Genomic DNA, 7500 nt, shown 5'->3' with positions numbered 1-7500 from the left:
TGTCTCTCTCTCTGTCCTGTCTGTCCTGTCTGTCTGTCTGTGTGTTTGCTGATCGATGTGGTCCATGCCTGGCACTGCTGACTTCACCACACAGCACTGGCACGGAACAGCACCTGGGAACAAGGCTCTCCGCTCTCTGTCCTCGGCTCCCCTCTCTCTCCCTGCCTGTCTCTTTCTCTCTCTGTCTGTCTGTCTGTGCCTGGTCATGCACATCTATCTATCTGTCTATCTATCTATCTATCTATCTATCTATCTGCCTCTTTCCCCCCATCTTGCACCTCAGTATATACATATACACATCCCACCCAAAATCTTAGAAGAAGGCATTTACATACAAACGCACGACCGAACGCACGCACACGCACACACATCTTTCTTTCCCCCCACCCACCCACCCCCTTCTCTCTCTCTGTCTGTCTCTCTCTCTCTCTCTCTCTCTCTCTCTCTCTGTCTCCCACTTCCAAGCTCTTGCTGTCAGTGACTTAAAAGCGGCAGGAGTGACATGTCACTGTCAACCGTTTCGCCTTCAGACAGGTTCCGTCATAAATTCATGTGGAAGTGGCCGTGGTTCAATGACACACACCCAGCTCAGCTTGCTGTCCGTCAGGTTTTTCTGCCCTTTTTTCTCTCTCTCTCTCTTTTTTATTCGATCGATGACACACACTTCTGGGACAGAAGAAGAAAGAAAGAAGTGAGGTCCACACACAGAGAAGTCCAATAAAATGTTGATACTGTTGTGGTCAGGTTGACTCCCCCCAAACCCGTCTTTTTTTGATTGAAAACAACCCATTCCCCTTGTCCACCACGAGTGTTAACAAGAAAAGGTGACCCAAAATTTATCGCTTTCAAAACTTGGTAAAATTGACATAATTTGTTGTATAAAAAAGCCAATATCATCTTTTTATTACACTAAAAAATAATAAAAAAATAAAAAAAAACCCTTGGCGCAAAACGCCGTTTGAAATCAAGTTGACCCAAAGCTGAACCGATTAGCCCTAAAAGACATGAAGTTTAGAACATGACACCTGAACTGGTCCATGTGACATTGAAATCAGACACAAGCTGACCGAACAGAGAAAAATAAATGGAAAGTCTCACGACATTTGTAATTTGTCACAGGACACTAATTGGTTGAGACAACACTTCTAATCATTTGATTTTCCTGTTGTTTTGTCTACTTGTCTTCTAATTGTTGTTGTTGTGTTGTGTGTGTGTGTGTGTTATTTTTGTTTGTTTTTGTTTTCTTTAAAATATATTTAGCTCTATTTCTTGGTCATTTACAAAATGCGATTTAATTTTTTTTCTTCTAATATTAAATAAAAGGTACATTGGAACAAACCCAGACACTTAATACTAGAACAACGATCATTATCATTACTCTGACAGGCAAACTTTTTTCTTTCCTTAAGAGACAGACTGCAGATACTTTATACATTGTCTGAAGTGCAATGGCGGAGCTATGCGGCGTGACAATACATAGCAAAATGACAACAACAAGAAAAAGAGAGAGAAAGATCAATGAATATCCACTTCTGTTTACGTGTAAACCCTCTCCGTACCACCCCCCACTCCACCCCTTTCCATGCGACAGTGGTGCATCCTTCGTTTGACTTGACAGCTCATTTAAAGTGTGTGTGTGTGTGTGTGTGTGTGTGTGTGTGTGTGTGTGTGTGTGTGTGTGTGTGTGTGTGTGAGACAGATTATTTACAGGGTGTGTGCGTGTAGTGTTACGTTTTGGTCAAATGAAATGAGTAATGATAAAAATCATGCATGAACATTGACAAACTCTCTCTATCTATCTCTCTCTTTCTCTCACACACACACACACACACACACACACACACACACACACACACACACACATTTTCCATCTTTCTCTACCCCACCCCCCCTGTCGGTTTCTCCCTCCCTCCCCCCTCTCCCAACCGTGTTCATCCACGTACCCATGTGATCATTATTTTATGCTGAGCACGCCCGCACAAGATGCTAACACGTGACATTACACATCACACGTCATGTTTATATCTTTGAGTGTGTTTTTGCTTTTCTCTCTCTCTCTCTCTCTCTCTCTCTCTCTCTCTGTGCGTGCGTGTGTGTGTGTATGTGTGTGTGTGTGTGTGTGTGTGTGTGTGTGTGTGTGTGTGTGTTTTGTTTTGCTTTTAATCATCGCATTCGCTCCACCCACTCTTTCTCTCTCTCTCTCTGTCTCTGTCTCTCTCTAGCCAGGCCTCTGTCTGTCTGTCTGTCTCTCTCTCTCTCTCGTTGTGAGAATTAAAGAATTTCCGTCGGCGGTAATTTAATAGCAGCCACGCCAGACTGACTATCGTGTGCGGTAGCTGGGAAGGAGAGGAAGAAAGGGAATAAAATGATCATCATCAATATTCACACGATGCCGATTGAAATCCTAGCTTGTCTTTTGCTGACGGTGAGTGTTTGACCCTTTGCTGAGCAAGAGACAGACAGAGAGAGAGAGAAAGGGAGAGAGAGACAGAGAGAGGGAGAGAGAGAGAGGGAGAGAGAGAGAGAGAGAGAGAGAGAAAGGAAGAGGAGACAGACATAGAGAGAGGGAGAGAGAGACAGAGAGAGAGGGAGAGAGAGACAGAGAGAGAGAGAGGGAGAGACAGAGAGAGAGAAAGGGAGAGACAGACATAGAGAGAGGGAGGGACAGACAGACAGAGAGCACGCGGGCGTGCGGATGTATGTGTGTGTGTGTATGTGTGTGTGTCTGTGTGTGTGTGTGTGTGTGTGTTGTAGTTGATGGGTGAGAGAGATAGATAGATCGAGAGCGAGAGAGAGAAACAGAGACAGAGACAGACAGAGACTGGCAGACAGATCCACGAAGAAAGAAACAAAACAGACAAAACTTTAATTTCTAAACATTCTAAATAATGACAATGTTTTGCTTCTTTTCCTTTTCTTTCTTTTTTTTTTTTTTTTTTTTTTTTTTTTTTTTTTTTTTTTTTTTTGAATGGCTGGTTCACGAATGCGTCAGCACATAAGGATATGTACACTGGCACGAGAGAGAGAGGAAGAGAGAGAGAGGGAGAGAGAGGAGAAGAGAGAGAGGGTAGGAATAGGGGTGGAACAAAGAGAGAAAGAGAGAGAGAAAGAGAGAGAGAGAATGTGAAGTGTTACACACACACATACACACACACACACACGCACACACACACACACACACACACACATACACACACACACACACACACACACACACACACACACATATCTTCATTCCAGAGCAGAACATATTATGACGTGATAATGACAAGTAGTGGCCTTCTCCCGTCAGCTGTTGAACCCGAGGTATTATTATCTTTATAATATGCCTTCCATATTAAGTGTGCGCGTGAGTTAGTGTGTGTGTGTGTGTGTGTGTGTGTGTGTGTGTGTGTACGTGTGTGTGCGTGTGCGTGCGTGCGTGTGTGTGTGTGTGTTTTAATTATCTGACTCACCACCCGTTCATTTATCTCAGTCAGTGTATACGTGCGCGTGTCCGCTCCGTCGTTTGTCATCATCCATTTCAGAGTTCATATCGGTTTGTGGGGAAACAGCGATGACTGACGACGTGGCCCTACAATGTTCACTTTTGGTCGGTCTGTCTGTCTACCTGCCTGCCAGCCTGCCTATCTGTCTGTCTGTCTATCTGTCTCTCTCTCTCTCTCTCTCTCTCTCTCTCTCTCTCTCTCTCTTCTCTCTCTCTCTTTCCGAACAGTGGCTTCATTGGCAATATAAAGATCATTTTGCAAACTTATACAATTCGTCTTCCCCGCCCCCCCCCCCCCCCCCCCCCCCCCCGCCCCCCTACCCACCCCACCACACACACTTCCTCTTCCTTCTGTCAGTCATCTGCACACACCCCCCCCTCTCTCTCTCTCTCCCTCCTTTCTCTCCCCTCCCACACTTTCTCACCCCCCTCCCACACCTCCCAATAAAGAAAAAAAAACACAATAAAAAACAGTGTTGTGCTCGGTGTGGAGTGAGTGACAGCGCGGTGACATTTTTGGACAGCAGCGCGCGCGCGTCTGTGTGCGTCTGTGTGTGTGTGTGTGTGTGTGTGTGTGTGTGTGTGTGTGTGTGTGTGTGTGTGTGTGTGCGTGTGTGTGTGCGTGTGTGTGTGTGTGTGTGCGTGTGTGTGTGTGTGTGTGTGTGTGTGTGTGTGCGTGTGTGTGTGTGTGTGTGTGTGTGTGCGTGTGTGTGTGTGTGTGTGTGTGTGTGTACGTGTGTGTGTGTGTGTGCGAGCGCGCGCCGCAGCAATTCATCACTTCATCACAAGTCTTTTGACAGAACTTGTCACAAGTCACAGGGAGAGGGGTGTAGGAGGGTGGGGGCCAGGGGGGTGGGGGTGGGGGTGGGGGAACAGACAGACAGAATTAGAGAGGCGGAGACAAAGAGAAACACAGACAGACAGAGAGACAGAGAGAGGGTGGTTAATTGATTTTGTTTAATTACCAACAGCGATCCCATGACTTTGTGACAGGTAGGTGAAGAGCCCTGAGAGGTATGAGGATGCTAAGTGATGGATGCACATTGCCGCACATTTCAAGTCAAGCTAAAAAGCTAAAACGGGTACGTGTATACATACAAGCATGTGCGCGCAGTCACTCAAATTTGCGCGCACGCGCGCACGAACACAAACACACACAAAAACACACACACACTCTCTCTTTCATTCTCTGTCTCATACAGTTACAGACCCTAACCCCACGCCCACCCACCCACACACACACACACACACACACACACACACACACACACACTCACACACCATTTACCTGGGTTGTCATCCGAATCGATGTGCAAGTACCCGAAACAGACATTTAAATTCCAGACAAAAAAAAACAAAAGAAAAACAAAACAAAACAAAAAAGCAACAACAACAACAAAATGAGATACTAATCGTTCATCTGCACCACTTACAGAGATAAACTTCAGCTCTCAGTGGCAAACAGAACACAGAGAGAGAGAGAGGGGGGAAAAAAACAGTCAAAAACACACACCGAAACTATTAATACGTTGCTTACGTTTTCACGATGATTCTGCTCTTCCAAATGACAAGAGAGTTTTGCTTTTCGGGCATAAACAGACAACATCGCCACTCTCCTCCCCTCTCCCCCCCTCAACCCCCCCCTCCCCCCCTCACCCCACGCATGCATGTGTTGTTGGCTTGCTCAGTGAAACTGACAAGGTGCTGACGGACAGATGATGTCCCATCCCCACCTGTTGCGTTTGGCTTCAGAGCGGGGGGGTAAGCTTGTCGATTTCATGTCTCTTCGCCGCCACGACGTTTTCGGAAGGTGTGTGTGTGTGTGTGTGTGTGTGTGTTGAATTAACGTTCACTCGCTTCAAGGCGCGTTATTTTCCTTTACTGAACTTGCTCCCTGTCTCTGTCTCTGTCTGCCAGCATGTCTCTGTCTCTGTCTGTCTTTTAAGGACGAAGGTGGCCGAATGGTTAAGATGCTTACCTGTCAAAACAGTGTCCGTGAGGGTGTGGGTTCGATTCCCGACCTTGCTAATTCTCTCAAGTTTTAACTGGAAAATCAAACTGTCTTTTTTTCTGGTTTATATATTTTTAATATCAAGAAACAAGGTGAAATACAGCGTTCAATTCAGAAAACTGGAACAACAAGCCTAAGCTTATATCGTGCTCGTCCATGTGTAACAAGCAATACACAAACTCAATGGCGAAAATACACACATTATTTGATCATGACAAGAAAGTTGAAGTGCGAGACAAAACTAAACAAGGGAAAAAAAAACAAACAAAAAACAAAAAAAAACAAAAAATTACTATTACTACAACTACCACTGACAACAAAAACAACAACAGCAGCAATACAATAATAACAATAACAACAACAACGACAATAATAATAATAATAATGATACACTGGAAAGCGAACATCAACTTAAATTTTAATGAAATGGGGGGAATGTGGAGGGAGAGAGAGAGAGAGAGAGAGATTACAGAGAGAAACCGGGGCCATTCATCAAAATAATTTTTCTGTATTACTGCAGAGAATATTTTCATTGTGTATCTTTTAAGTCTTGAATCTTTTTGATTGTCCAATAAAGTCTTGTACAGTCAAGAATATGTGTTCATTCTCAAGGGACCTAATAAGTGGGTCACCTCGTAACAAAGTATTTACTGTCTGATCATTGGGATTAGACGATACACACTTCCTGCGTGCAGCGCGCATTTGGCGCACAGAGAAAAAACTCGTGGCAACTGACGTGTCCTGTGGCAAAAAGCCTTTAAAAGAAACACACACACACACACACACACACACACCTTGAGAAACTGAAACTCTCTCTCTCTCGCTCTGTCGATCTTTGTCTCTGTCTCTCTGTCGATCGTTGTCTCTGTCTCTCTGTCGATCGTTGTCTCTCTGTCTCTTTTCTCTAGCCCTCTCCGCACATATCATCTGACACTATCTTGTAAACGCATGTGTTATATGACGCATAGATTTGTTGCGCGCGCGTGTACTGATGTGTGTGTGTGTGTTCATGCGTGCGTAGGTGATAGCGCGTGCGTTCATTATGTGTTTGCGTGTGTGTGTATGTATGTGTGTGTGTGTGTGTGTGTGTGTGTGTGTGTGTGTGCGTGTGTGTGTGTGTGTGTGTGTGTGTGTACATGTGTCTGTGTAGCGGGCGTACACGACTGAATGAATACACTTTCACCTCTAAAGAAGTGACCTGACCCGACTCGAGTTAAAAGTGAAAGCATTTTAACCGGTCCTTAAAATGACAACGCGGTTGGCTGTAATCAGTCAGACCAGCTACAAATAGATCCAAAGAAAGAAAGAAAGAAAGATATAGATAGATAGATAGATTGATTGATATGGGGGTTGTAAAGCAAGACCTGCTTTTGATAAAAGGCGGCGTCTGTGAGGTCTGTCTTCAGTGTGAACTGGAGCTGACAGTGAAGGTAAAGGCAAGACAAGGGAAAAAGTTATCAATATCGATCATCGGTTTGAATAAATCTTTAAATGTTCAACAGTACACACATGATTGCAATACAAGCAAAGACAAAACAGTATCAGCACGCTCAATGCTTACACTGTGCTCACACCCACGGCACTTCAGTTTACCGTGACGTATTACTGGTCAGTATCAGTCACTGAAGGAAACTGGCATGGGCTCCCTTCTCTGTCCATCATGGATTCAGTTACAGGAAGAGAGACGCTGAACAGATCGACAGTCAAGAGACAAAGATAAAAGATAAAAGCGATCGGGAGCGAGAAAGAGAAGAGAGAAAAAAAAGTCGAAAAAGACAACGAAGGAAAGAAAGAAAGAAAAAAGATCAAACGAAAAAGAAAGAAATGGAGAAAGAAAGCAACATACGGAAAGAGAAGCAACACGTATATAATAAACCTGGTAGTGTTGAACCGCTTGAGAGAGAGAGACAGAGAGAGAGGAGAGAGAGAGATCGCCGTCGCTAAACTGTGACCCCGAATAAACACATTTACAGCCACCCACCCAACCCCCACCCCCCACCCC

At 44.7% G+C, this 7500-nt stretch overlaps 1 protein-coding gene across 1 annotated transcript in view; it reads right to left on the bottom strand.

Moving 5' to 3' along the window:
* The window catches only part of LOC143299644 (cytochrome P450 7A1-like), a 34440-nt gene that overhangs the window by 21570 nt on the left and 5370 nt on the right, over window positions 1-7500 (bottom strand). The window lies entirely within an intron of this gene.

This window comes from Babylonia areolata, chromosome 25, assembly GCF_041734735.1.
Source record: "Babylonia areolata isolate BAREFJ2019XMU chromosome 25, ASM4173473v1, whole genome shotgun sequence".
In the NCBI taxonomy this organism is placed as follows: domain Eukaryota; kingdom Metazoa; phylum Mollusca; class Gastropoda; order Neogastropoda; family Buccinidae; genus Babylonia; species Babylonia areolata.
The sequence above is the reverse complement of the archived record's forward strand: the minus strand, read 5'-3'. Positions and strand labels throughout refer to the sequence as shown.